At 43.2% G+C, this 13,748-nt stretch overlaps 1 protein-coding gene across 1 annotated transcript in view; it reads left to right on the top strand.

Moving 5' to 3' along the window:
- Window positions 1–13,748, top strand: part of OSBPL5 (oxysterol binding protein like 5) — a gene marked incomplete at its 3' end in the record, with an annotated part of 142,154 nt that overhangs the window by 61,790 nt on the left and 66,616 nt on the right. The window lies entirely within an intron of this gene.

The raw sequence follows: 13,748 nt of genomic DNA, 5'->3' as shown, positions 1-13,748 counted from the left end.
TGTAACCCTCTCCTAGTGTGCATTCAGGTATGCCAGTACGAACATGCTTATACCAGTGTAGCTTGTTCCCCTGCGGGAAAGGAGAACAAGCTATTCCAGTATAGAGCACTTTTATTTGGCTCTGACTACATCCACACTTTCGTTGTATTGGCAGAAATATACCCAGCAAATAATACTTGTAATTTAACATGGGTGAACTGGTAGAAAATCATGTATAGAACAAGTCTTGGTCTGCAGACTGCCTCAATAACTCTTTGACAAGCAAGTGTTGAATATGCTCTGTATTTATAATCTTGTCTTTGTGACTGGAGGTGCAGTGGAAAGACTTAGTGTTACTGCTGTTATGCATTCACAATTAAGAAACTAAGAACTGGTCAGTGTGTTGGCTATAAAGTCATGACTGCAAGTCATGTGAGTCATGGCTGTAGTTTATTTTTAAGTAAAGTGTGTAAGACTCTATTCACTTTCAGACAGTTTTCTGACCTTTGTTTTTATTTGCAGCATATTGGCAATGTGAGAGGACTGTGGCAGAGATGCAAATTCTGGTAATGCTTACTTGGAAGTACCTTTGAGCTGGCAGGGAAATAGAAGTGTTCTAGCAATGTTGAAAATCTGGGTCCTGAAAAGCCACTTGTGCCAGTGAAAAGTGAGTGCCTGGTGGCTGTGAAACCCTTGGCATTCATATCTGTGGTTACTTACCTCAGTCATTGGCAGGGCAGGGCAGTCCAGAGATCAATGGGCAACAAGTACAGAGAGAAACTTAAAAAAATTCCAGTCAGATACTGTAATCCCAAAATCATGGTTTATTGATGGGTTTTTCCCAGTACTGCTGTGAATCTAGATGATCGATATATGCCTTGTAGCAAGAACCATGTAGGAAAGACTCTTGGTGTTTGCAGGCAAAGAAGAAACATTTGGTAAGGGAAACACTTCCTCTTTAGAGTAATTGGGGGGAAGGCAGTGCCACCAGCAGACTCGGGTCTTCTGGAGAGGAGCTGTCCTAGTTGCACATGACTGACAGGTGTCTAGAAACATGGGACCTAACTAAAACTTCTAGGTTTTCTTCTACCACAGAGGAAATAAACCGGTATGACCCTTTTCTTCTGCAAGAATAAGAGGTTATTTTAAGGCAGGTGATGGTGACGTGAAGGAATCTGTGGGGAGGAGAAGCTGGTGCCAATTAGGGGACTGCAAAGCTTTGCTGGGAGGAATGCGCTTTGTTGTGCTGCTTGTTGGCACAGTTACCTTGCTGGGCTGTTGAGGGAAATAAATGTTCACAGAACCTAATAGTTTCCTCCTGTGAGTTAGTGTCACCTCCATCTCATTTAATTCCCACCTTTGCTTATTGTGAGTGTCATTTCAATGCTGCATTTCTCGACTTCATTACCTCCAGACTGAGCACTGCTTTGGAAACAGCTTTCTGAACTGCAAGTGGCTTGTTTTGCAGAGTAGGGAGGAAAACTTCTTTGACCTTTTTTCCCTGATCTCATTGACTCCCTGTGATTCAGACGATGGTGACGGAGGTGGGTACCATGAGCAGGCTGGGGCTCTTGCCTGTGGGCTGGGGCTGCGGCTCGGTGGTGCTGGGGCTGTCGGGGTGGCACAGGCAGGCAGCACTTGGTAAAACTGCTGTATGGTCATCAGGAGCAAGCAGCTGACTTTGGACAAATCTGCAGTTGGACTGTAAGCCAGCCTAGTGTCCAGATTGACCTGGTCTTTGCTGCTTCTTTCTGGGAGGAAGGTGATCTGTGGCAGTCCTTTTGCTGGTTTAGATTACTTTTCTCTCTCATGGGTTTTGCCTGCTCTGCATCGAGTGGGAGCCACAGGCTGTCAACAGCTGATCTTTCTCCTTAAAGAGTCCAGCAACATTGGCAGCTCTGGAAGGAGAGGCAGAGGCATCAGACAGGTCCTTGCCTGTAGTTCTTGGCAGTGACACTTGACATTGGGACAGTTTACGTGAGATTGACAGACAGAAGCAGTATCAGCTCAGCCCTGCTCCCACAGGAGTCTGCAGAATCCACTGGTGAGCAGTTTTGAAAAGCTCCTTTTTATTGTCTCATCGCCTCCGCTTTTAGCCAGATATGAAATTGTTCATTATAAAACACCCAATCAGGCTTATAGCAGTTGCATCACTGATGTCTGTGCTGATGTGTTGTGAGCTGCACAGGAGAGAAGTCATTAATATCTGTGTTTATACATTTCCCTAAAGATGAAGAGATGACTGCAGTGGAAGATTAGTTTTGCTGGGAAAGACATTGAACGAGCTGACCTGATCAAAGGAGATACATTAAAATGTTATGCTCTTTAGTTTTCTCTGCTTCACTCAGACATTAGCTGGTCTGGTCTGTTGCTCTTCAGTAAATATGCCTGGGCCCAAGCGCTGCTTGAGATGGTTAGAAACCCAATATGCTTTCTGAGGCAGGGACAATTATTTATTACATGTTTGTACAGCTCTTAGCACTTTGGATTGCTGTGCCGGCTGGTTGCTAATGGTTGGGCAATAGTATTTGTTACTGGCAGCTGGTAATAGCAGTCTGTGTTTATGCTCTGCAGGGGAGTTCGGTATGTGTGCACAGCCATGGGATGTTAAAAGTTTTGTACCTTGTAGAGGCACCACAAAGTCTGTGCAGACCATCTAGCCTTCTGCCATTTCAAGTGCTTCCTTATTTAATTTCAGAGATATTTGTTTATTCCTTCCCTTGTTACTCTCCCAAACCTTTCAAATCTTTTCCATCTGGGCTCTTGTGTTTATAAACTCGTCTGTGTTTGGAGTTTGTAGGCAGCAACCACTTTGAAGCCTACTTTTGTAATACAGACCAAATAGTTGCTAGAAAGCACCATGGGCTCTCATTCTCCTCTGCCGACTTCTTAGGGCATTGCAGGTCTCTCTGAGATTGCCTCCCTTCTACCTGTTGGAAGCCCAGCCCTGTGCTTGCTGCTGCAAGTCAGCATCACTCTGCTAAGGAGGCCACAAAACTTCCCTGATTTACACAGCCTGGGGATCTGGTGCAGCACAGTTGCTTTTGAAATATTTTCATTTGTCTTGGTTTGTTTCTCTTGAATCTAACTCCTGTTTTGTAAGACCCACACAGCTGAAGCCTATCACTTTTTGTCTGGTGTGGAAAAGATGAGTTAATCAGCCCTGAAGCGGGGCTGAGGTCCAGTCTCGTAAAATGTCTGTCACCTTTTAGCTGTTCTACTCACCACTTCCTTTTCATAGCAGAGATAATGGGACTGTTTCCTGCTAGCTCTTGTCTCTCTGTCATAAATTGCTGTGGTCTGTATTGGAAAGCATTGTCTGGCTGCTCTTAGTGCTGCGATAAAGAAAATGCTGTGAATTGGCTGCATTGTGTTTGGCTTCCTTTCAGCCAGGGCCAGTCTGGATGCTGAGGACCTGGTCTTCCTTTTGTGCCAGGCCTCAGCTCGTGTTTGTGTGGGAGGCAGGGATTTTTGTTTGTTTGTTTAAAGCCACCTTTACACTTCTGACATGGAGCTGTTGAAGGCCAATGTGATCCATAAATCCATAGACAGGGGTCTGCAAGTGCCCCTTATTCTCCATATCCTCCTTTATGCTCTCCTCCCTCCCTTACGGCGATGCTGGAGCTAGTGTAGGCATCCTTGTGTTGGTAGTGTGCTGTGTGGTTAGTGCTTTCCTTACCCTCCTGAGCTGGGAACCCCTAGCTCTTGAGGCAGGGGTGCTTTCGACTCCCCTTGTATTTCCAGTTGTCAGTGTTTGTGTCAAGGAGGGTTTGTAGCTGAGCAGTACTGTTTTGTTTCAGTTTGGGTTTTTTTGCTTGGACCTTTCCACTCAGTGATAAAAAAAGCCGGTGTCAGTATAGGTTAGCTTTAAAGTGATGAGAAAAGACCTCTTTCTGAATTCCACAGCTTTCAGATTTGATGTCTTTTGTCAAGAGCTGTATTATCAGGTTTGCTTCCTGCAATATCAGGAGCCACATCCTGCCTTGGCTTACACTGGCATCAGCAAGGAGGAATTGCACTACCACCACCGGTACTATTTCAGTATAAAAGCAATATGAGGGAAAGGTGACTCAGGTCTTACTCTTACCTTACTCTCAGGTAATCAGGTATTTTCAACTAATTACCACTGAAATGTATTAGAAGCTTTTAAAAAGGAAGCTCACAATCACTACAAAGCACGTGTAAGTCACTTGGGGACCTTCCTTTTTCACTGAAATTACCTCAGAGGCAAAATGCACACTCCGTCATAACTGCTTTCTTGCTGCAATTCCCCAGGGATTTCACTTATGGCTGATAACTCACACACAGAATTTCTGTCTGGCTTCTGCTTGGCGTGCACACAGCTGCATCTGGTAGTGGGACAGTTGTACGAATACTGGAAAAGTCACCAGCAAAAATACTGGGATAGTATTATTTGAACATGTAGGAGATCAGCGAAGACAAATGCATGGTTAAATTTGCGTGACCTAGGTGTGTTCATTCACCTGCGTGCCTAAAGCTCACTCCAGCTGAACCAAAGGAAAGCACCAGTGCAAAGAGTTTATCCTGCTTGTTTTCACTGTGTAAGTCATGGATAAACTGGGAGAGAAGGAAGGACTGAGGTAGGCACAGAAAACTTCTTGGCTGGAGAACTGAGGCTGAGAGTGGGTTTCGTTGTGTGTGCTGCATCAGCCTGTGCGCGGTTAGAGTCCTTTGGGCTCATTTAGCACAGCATAAATTCCACCCTTAATGCTCTTTGTGGGTTGTCTAGTTTCCTTCCTCCCACAGAGATTTTTAATTAAAAATCTAGGACCAAAATAGCTCCAGTGCTGTCTTTTAACTATTGTTGAAGGAAGAACTTGATGCTCTCGTCTCCGAGAAACAGTGAAGTTTATGCAAAAATACACAGTATATTAATTTCCTGTAGAATTTCAGGGAGAGTGGCTGTATCAGAGGAAGTAAAGGTGGATGCTAAATTTAAACCACTGTACAGCAGATCTTGGTATACTACAGTGCCCAAAAGTCTGAAAAGCTAAACAGGGGCATATAAGGATCTTTTCAAAAATAGATGCACTTCCTTAAAATTTTTTTGGTCTTGTTTATTCAGCCCTCCTTGTAAAAGCCCCTGAGGTTTACAGAGCTCATTTGACAGGAGAAACAACAAAGTAGAGGAGCCGAAAATTCAGCGTGATTGGAGCACCGTGCCATGGCATGTGGTCATTTCTCCATCATTTAGCTGTTCTTCAGAAGCAGATGAGGCAGGTCGGCTATAATTTAGTGGGATTGGGGTCAGAGACATTGGGTGGAAATACAGTTTGTGCTTATACAGGATGTCAAGGTAGCACTGTGCTTCTAATCTAAAATTCTTGGCATTTAGGTGTGTCCATTTCATTCTTTGTGAGAGTGTGTTTGGGACGTGGGTGCTCATGACATAAATAATCTGGAACTGATTCTGGGAAATCTTTGTGAAATTGAACAGCACTTGTTTTCTCTCTTGTATGTTGGTTTGTAAACATCCTTTCCTGCCATTACCTTTGCCTTATTGCCATGGTGAACTTCCCTTTTGAGCCCGAGTCTGAAAATGGCTCAGCAGGACTTGAGATGTAAGTCTAATTTTGTTTTACTTTGTTACAAGCGGCCAATATTTCACAAACAAGGGAATAATGTCAAGAGGACACCATCAAGCATGAAAACTGGTCTTAAAATTAGCTTGGTATTTCCTAGTAATTGTGTGGTGGGAGTGTAGCCCCAAGGCACAATCTTTTCTAGATTTAATTATATAAAGGCAGAGGTGGATATCGTAGAAAGCCATCAGTGAGGCTTGCAGTAGTCTGAGTTTTTTTTAAATGTCATTAAAGCTTGAAGTAGAATCCTTCCATTAAAAGGGAATATGATCTCATTATGTGATTTAGATAGCGGTATGAGGCTGTAATGATGGTCTTTAATATGTTCTTTTTAAAGAAAAATATCAAGGCAAGAATTGACCTTGAAGATGTGGCCTCCTTGCAAATGATGTAACTGCATGCTTGTCCAAAGCAATGTCTTCCTGTCCTGGCTTTAAATCTCTGAGAGCTTCAGCTAAAGCAACTAAGTGATTTTCTCATTTATGTTTCTGTGCACCTGATACCATGTTTCCCAAGGCTGGTCCCAGTGACTACATTAAGGCAACCCTTATCACAGCCTGGGGTCTCTAGCCCCTAAGGTACCACTAGAAAAACTTGGTTATTAGAAAGCTGTTTTCTTAGGTAGTCAGCTACAGTTTAAAAGGATGGTATGGGAGGTCATCAGAGGGTACTAACAACAATTAGCATGCATAAAAACTTCAGGGCACAGGGGCCTGTGGGATATCTGTTCCCCAAGTAGTGTGTGTACTGTGTTATGGATAATTACTGGAAAGCTCAATGTGTTAAAGGTAGACGTTTACAATTATACAACTCATTAATACTGTTCGTGGGACTCGGAGACTTGCTCCTTGAAATGCTCAGGCTTGGAGACCGTGTTCATAGTGTGCCTCACACAAAAATGTCACTGATGGATGAGTTACCAGTATTAATAACAGCAATAAAAAGGAAGTGGAGCACCTCAAATCTACTTTTCAGGTGAACATTTTTTGAGTCATATGTCCAATCTTCTTTGGACCTAATACTATTTATGTTGAGTGCTTATTTCCTTAACTAGCACAAAGCTTTTAACACTGATTTTTAGTGCCTAACCTCATGCTGTGGCTCTGTGCCTGAGCCTCACACATGTGGAAATCAAAGGGAGTGTTGCCTTTTGGCTTGGGTGTGCACTGCCAAACAGCTGTGGGCTGGCCAGGAGCTGTGCCCACCCTTCCAGCACAAGCAGCAGGGATTCAAGGGTCATCTGTATTGCAAGTGAGGTGTAGTGGTGGCTTATATCTCCTTACTTGAACACTTGAACAAGCATGTTCAGTAGCAGACATCAACACGGATTTCAGAATGGTCTGGCCCTGTGGTTCTTGCCTGATTCTCAGACACAATTTCTAGCCTGCCTTGCATGCTTTACTACTTGTGGCCATGCTGTTAGCCCTGCCCCAGCCAGCTAGCTCAAATGGGATTTATGTATGTGTGCCTGAGTTGCTCTTATACCTTAATTTTGATGTAAATGTATCTCCAACAGCCTCTTGAGTTCACTGCCAAGAAGCAGCTGTCATAGCCACATGAATCCTTGTGTCATCTATACAAAACTTTAATTTAAAGAAGTATATAAATATTTCTAGGTTAACAGAAATTTAGAGGCACAAATCTGATTCCTGAGTTTGTTTCAAAGTGTATCCTTACAGGAATTTTTTGGCTAGTGTGTTAACGAAAACTGCGTCAGGACATCAATTGTGATCTGTGATGGCACGTTTCCTCCTATACATTGCACATGTGCTTGGTTGTACATTATGTTTTTGTGGGGACTCTTTGCTATCTGCATTTTGATTTTGTTTTCCTGCTTAAAAGAATGCCGACTAGAGATATCAGTAAGATATAATGGTAAACTAAACTTTAAGTAAAAATTCAGTAAGGTGGGTAAGCATTCAGGTGCTTGATGTATGCTTAATAGCTGTGATTCACCTTTTGGTCATCTTTGGTTGAATATACTAGAACATGGGATTAAAGGGCTGAAGAGGATTCAAAGAAAGCACCTTGTCTTCCTGCATAGATTGGTGCTTCAAGAAAATACTTTTGCTTGAGCTTTATTCAGTAGACATGCATTCAGAAATCGGGGCCTAACAGAGATCATGCAAAGTACGATTTGCTGAAAATGAGTGATTAAGACAAAGGTCTGCAGGAAGGGTGCTCGCTGCTGTCTTTCACTGAGTGCTGGGGACTTTCTCATCCTTCTGGTACTATGGGTAAAACCTTCAATTCTGCATGCACCTGCCGTTACTGGGGAAATAATTAATGTTGATGTACTAGTTGTAATTACAGCAAGTGAGGTATGATCTATGCAGTTGGCAAGGGGAAAGACCAGTGAAATTGCTAAGTCAGGAGAAGCCCCTCAGTGCTAGTGGGAAATTTAATATGCTTTGTTAAATTAATAGCCTTCTGCATAACAATCAATTTACAGTTTAAAGGGCAGAGTAGGTGGATGTAAAAATCATTAAGCATTCATTTCAGTGACCCACTCGATATTCTTAGTCAGAAGAAATCTCTAGCATAATGTTTACAGAGTAAATGGCAAGTGTTTTAAGTCAAAAAACCCACATGAGGATTGTATATTTAATACTTATGGCAATGCCCATTTCTAAGCCATAAGGTTGCAGTGATCCCTTTCCCAAACACCACATGGCTTTAGTGATGGGCTGATGTTTGCTCACAGATGTTTATCCAAACCAGAGGTGATTCTGAAGATGAGGTTTTCCTACATGTCATATAAAAATGTCATGCCCTTTGTGACCCTACCTTCAAATTTCTTAGTCCTGAGTTAAATAAGGAGCCCCAAAACAAATGATCTGGGATGTTTTTTTCTCAGTGTAGGCATTCGGTGCCTGGTTTTGCCTGTAGTTGTTCTGTTTGTGGTCTTTGTACATAATGCTCACCATAGAGTGAGATTAGTTGTGAGAAGATTACGTGTGTAAGTGCTGCTGGTGTGCCTAAAGCGGCAAATGTTCTGGTGTAAACAAAGGAAACATTCATCAAGACATCTTACAGAGAATTAAGGGAGGAAGTAGTTTTGTCTTCTGATTACTACAGAATTTTCACTGCCCAGTGCAGGAAAAGGCAGGCAGAGAAACAGAAGGCGATAGAAAGAGGTGGTGGTTCTGTTTTTTTGGAGAGAGCAAGAGCAGATTGCTGGGGGTGGCTGTGGTAGGCATCTTCCATAAAAATAGCACTAGAGGAGCAGCTTTAAGGACTCTGCAGGGCATGTGAGCTTTGAGTTAGGTTGCAGGGATGAACTAGCCACACTCCTGGGCTTGCTGAAGAAGCTGAGAAAAATCCTTCCTGTTGCATGTAATCTTAATAAAAGCTGTCTGTAGCTTTAGCTTTCCATAACCTTGTCCCTTTGTTTCAGATGGGTGTCTTCAGCAGCCTGTGTTATTTTATTTTCCAACCTGGACTGATTGTCAAGCTGAGTGATCTGGCATGCAGCGGAGGTTATGGCAGTTCTTAAAATCGGAGCACTCTTGCAGTACCAGCATTTTGGTGTATTCATCCGGAGCACATGAAGGATTGAAAGAGTGGGGCTCCATCAAGCTGCTAGGACTGGTTTGGGATCCACTAGAGCAGGACATGGTCTAGGAGGAACTTACTGGGGACCATTGCTGGTGAGGAAGGATCCCTTTGCCAGCACCATGGAGAAATAGCTGACCCAAATAATTCTGGGGAATAGCTGACACTTACTGTGAAGCTTCATTGCTTCAGGTTCCAGCTAAGAGCATGACAGCTCAAAACATTCAGTGTCAGCTGTGGTATGTGTGTTTTGCCATATACCTAACCAAAAAACATGGATTAGGTAGAGAAAAAAATGGCTTCCACAGGCATTTTTCACTGTATCAGGTTTTATTTAACTGTTAGTAGGGTGTTGGTTGTCCAATTACCTATCTCATAAACAGGTATTTTGGGAATAGCTTCCAGAAACAGATTTCACAGGCTTTCTGAACTGATTGTAGTTCTTCAGCTGTTGTAAATCACCAGTGCACCACTGAACTAACATTTTACCCTTGTTGAGGATCTGTGTTGCTGTTTTTCCTTCTGAATACTTAGGACTGTAATCACTAGAAATGTATCTGCTAACAATTTGCCTTCTCTTTTCATTCATGAAATTTTTACCTCCTCAGGGTTAATTGAATCAGGAAATGTTAATACCTTTAGTTTTCATTTTCCTTATTGATGCAGATTCTGGAGTGAATGACTCCTGTGAATACAAAATATGGTTTAATTTCATTTCTGGGAAATATTTAGTGACCAGAAAAAGAAGAGGTTGTTTGAAACAAGCCTTGAATAAATTGAGACCCCCTAACTAGCACAGCCTTCTTGACTATACAGAACCCCTAATTAACTATTTATAGAGATGTGCGTATTTCCAGTCTATTTTAAACTGCTAGAAATGCGAGTAAGCAAACCAACCTATCCACCAGTTTGCAGAGGGTCGGGGCAGCATAACGTCTGCACAGTGTTTAGCTGTGTGGTAATTATATTCAGGAAATGAGAAAATTTGAAGATGGAGCCAGGAAAATCCTATCTCCAAAAACCTTGGGCCCAATGCTGAAAGCTGCCACTGTCTTCCCAGCAAGCGCAAAAGGCTCAAAATGCAGAGCAGCCGTGTGAAAGGCATCTCTGCACCAGCAATGATCATCTATAAATGTATTGGTCACTGCCTGCACCCAAAATGGATCTGGTGAACCTATTCACCCATTCACAAGAGGAGAGTGCTGGAAGTTCCCATTTGCTTTAATGGCAGCCACAAGGTTTGCTGATAAAATAACTTGTATTCTTGCCCCACTGCTCTTCCGTTGGCTGTTCCTGAAGCCAGCTGGGAGTGAAAGTCCCATTAGGCAATTGCACCCTGTTAAGTTCTCCACTTTCATTGTCCTGTGTTTCATGCGAGTTTGATAGAGACTTTACATCTGCTATATTTTTCATTTTTAAAAGATAAAGTGATCTCAAAGACAGTGTTAGCAAGAAGTTTATTTCTCGCTGCTGAATTATTTATTCCTATTTATGGTCCGGCGAGCAGCCCACATTTAATAGCCTATTACTGCTTAGAGAGCTGTCAACGCAAAAAGGGCAATCCTGAAAAACAGTGTGTTTAGTGGCTCTGTCAATACTCGCTGTATTACCTTTCCTTCATTTTTATGATCAAGAGCACAGAATAGAAGGCCAGAAATAACCTGAGCTGCAAACTTCAGGGCGCTTTAATCTACCAAGACTAACAGCCAGATAAATTCATGCAAGAGCTAGAGTGAAGATTTTTTGCAATGAGGTTAGCTTCCTAAGAGGGCTTATGGATTCTGCATCAGTTGTCATCTTCACATCAAGACATGATGTCTTTCTTAGACAATTCTCCATCTCATCTGCCAGATTTAGAGGGACTGCAGGAGCAGCGGGTGAAATTTGTTGCCTTGCATTATCTAAGTGATTTGGTAACATAATGGCAGTTTTTGGCCTTCTGCAATTCTGGCCCCATTTTGATTTTTACCTTCTTTCTATTCCCTGAGCCCCCGCAGAACTGGTTTCTATGAAGCATCTGCCATATCCTGAAGCAACCTCTAAAATACTGATTTAGAAGTAGGTTTGGGTTTCGGAACAACAGTGTTGTCCTCAAATCAGCCATGCAAAATTTGAGGCTCAAAAGCACACGTGTCTACAAGTGTGCCTTCTATGGTTGCTTATTTCTTATCAGATACTTCATCACCAGTGAATTTTTTTGTATCTTCTAGATAATCACGTATTAATAGTATAAAAGTACCGTTAATACAAGGCTATATTTTTGGAACCCTTCACACCCTTGCGTCTCACACAGGTGATTCTGAGCAGAGGCTGGATTATTTAGGTGTCTAAAGAGCCCTGTTGTGAAAAACAGTGAACACACCTTCCACCTTCCTGTTACATCCGTTTGGAAAATTGCCCCTGGCATCTGCTGTTTAGCATCCCCTCAACTCATATGAGCTTTATTTGAAGCCAGCTTGGGCAGGCAGACCCTTATGGACAGATATAACAATTAGCTCTCTCAGTAAGTGAGCTGATGAAGCCTCATTTTCTTATGGATTTGTGGCTTATGTTGGATTTGCTGATGTTTGGTAGTAGCTGGGTTCGTAGTACTGCCCTTGTTTCAGAGGACAGCGATACAGTTTCCCTCCTTTCTTTAACTGTTGATTTTCATGTAACTTCTAAGAAGCTAGTATTTTCAAGTTTTCTAACGCCTATGTGATTTCCTTGACTTTTGCCAATGGTACAAAAGGTATTGGGAGGGAGGATAAAACAGGATAGACACATTGCTGCTGCTGCTTCTCGGGGAGCTTCGGTCACTGGAGGTCTTCTGCCAAAAAGGACCCAGTTAAGAGGAACTTACTCAGATTGATCTTTGTGGTCAAAAAGAGATGATCTAGTGCCAGAAGTTTGTATTAAAATATGTAAGAGAAGACCCAGAGCAAATTACAGACTTGAGAAAAGTCTTTTCCTTTGTTATTGCCCAGTTGCTGTTCCCAGTTGAACAAGGCATCCAGATTTCTTGCCGTCAAGCCTGTGGCTTAAATAAGCATGGGAATGAGAGAGCATCAGCACAATAATTCTGTTGATTATACTGTGATTGAATAGTGTGAAGTAAAAGGTGAGGGAAACATTAGAGCATCAGCCTCTCTGCGTAGTAAATGTAGCAGCAGCTATAAAGAAATTGTGTTCTGGTACATCTGACCCAGCGTACAGCCTGCTCTGCTCCAGTGTCTGGAGGGGTTTTGCCACCCGCATCAGTGTGAGCTGGCTGGCTGCTGCTGACGTACCTCACGGTATTGCTGAGACAAAAGAGTAGGGCATAAGAGACAGATGGGCGGATGTTTTATGTTTGTGACTTGTTCCCCATCCTGCTTTCCACTGGGTGGACCTGGGATTTCTGAACACCTTCCTGCACAATTGCCTCGGCCTTGCTGGATCCCTGTTTTTTGGGGAGAGTATCCCACAGATCTGCTTTCACTCCGAGCCACTTACGAGCAGTTAACAGAGGTGGAGAGTTGAGACAGCCTTTCTGGGAAGAAGGACAGAAAATAACTCAGTGTTAGCATTCTAAACCCACCTATTTAGACCTGGATTATTTTTAAATATTTTGCTTTCAGACACTAAACTAGCTGCATTTTCCTCCTCTCTCTTTTCTTTTTTTAAAGTTAGTTTTAATTTTGCATCTTTTCCCCACCCAGCTGTATGCAGTCAAGAGTATCTATGCAAAAAAAGGATTCTTTACATGGCCAAATATTGTAGCTAAGTTACCTGCTGCTTCGGAGATGCCATTGATCGCCAAGGGAACCTGGGGACTTTTTGAGCCTGGACATATGTTTGCAGGGGGTTTCGCTTGGGCAGTCGAATTGACAGGAGGCAGGGCAGCAGCCAGTACCAAGTGCTTGCAGTCACCTCATTTCACCCAGCTGTCATCACGTGTCGTCGGCCTGAAACACAGCCTGGCGTGATGCGCTGTGCGAAGGGTCGGTCCGTGGCAGCCCCGTCCAGCGCATGGTGTCCTGGAGCTCAGATACAAAGCCTTTCACTGAGAGCTGTGTGAAGTGGTTATGGTGAAATGCTGCTGCTGAATCCGTAGCGTCTTACAGCCACTTCACAGGGCATGATGTGATAACACGTAGGGCTTTTAGGGAACATCGTGTCCTCGGAGAACTGCACAGACTCTAATTCATCATCCACGGATGATGTGGGCCCAGCAGGGGACATGCATCCCCTTCAAATGGCAGATGTGTGGCCTGGGGGAATCCCATTTTTGGGCTAGTCCCAGCAGCTAGGCATGAGCCCCTTTTTGGACGTTACAGACCCTCACATCTGATGGTTCACCCATCCCAGCATGGTGAGCTCGATTCAGAAAGACCTGCTGCTCAAAGTGGCTTTGGTAACCCATGCTCATTGTTGGAGTCCAGACTGGTTTAGATCAAATTAAGCTCTTGGGCACTGAGGCCATCTCTTGTGAGAAAGAAGGAGCAGATTCTCTCTCACCTTTTAAATCACAGTTTATAAAGTTGATGTAGCCTGCTGTGTAAATATATGTGGTGGGTTGACCATGGCTAAGATGCCAGGTGCTCACCAAAGCTGCTCTGTCACTCCCCTTCTCAGCTGGACAGGGGAGCG

Source organism: Phaethon aethereus, assembly GCF_964289735.1.
Source record: "Phaethon aethereus genome assembly, chromosome: 5".
Lineage (NCBI taxonomy): Eukaryota > Metazoa > Chordata > Aves > Phaethontiformes > Phaethontidae > Phaethon > Phaethon aethereus.
The sequence above is the reverse complement of the archived record's forward strand: the minus strand, read 5'-3'. Positions and strand labels throughout refer to the sequence as shown.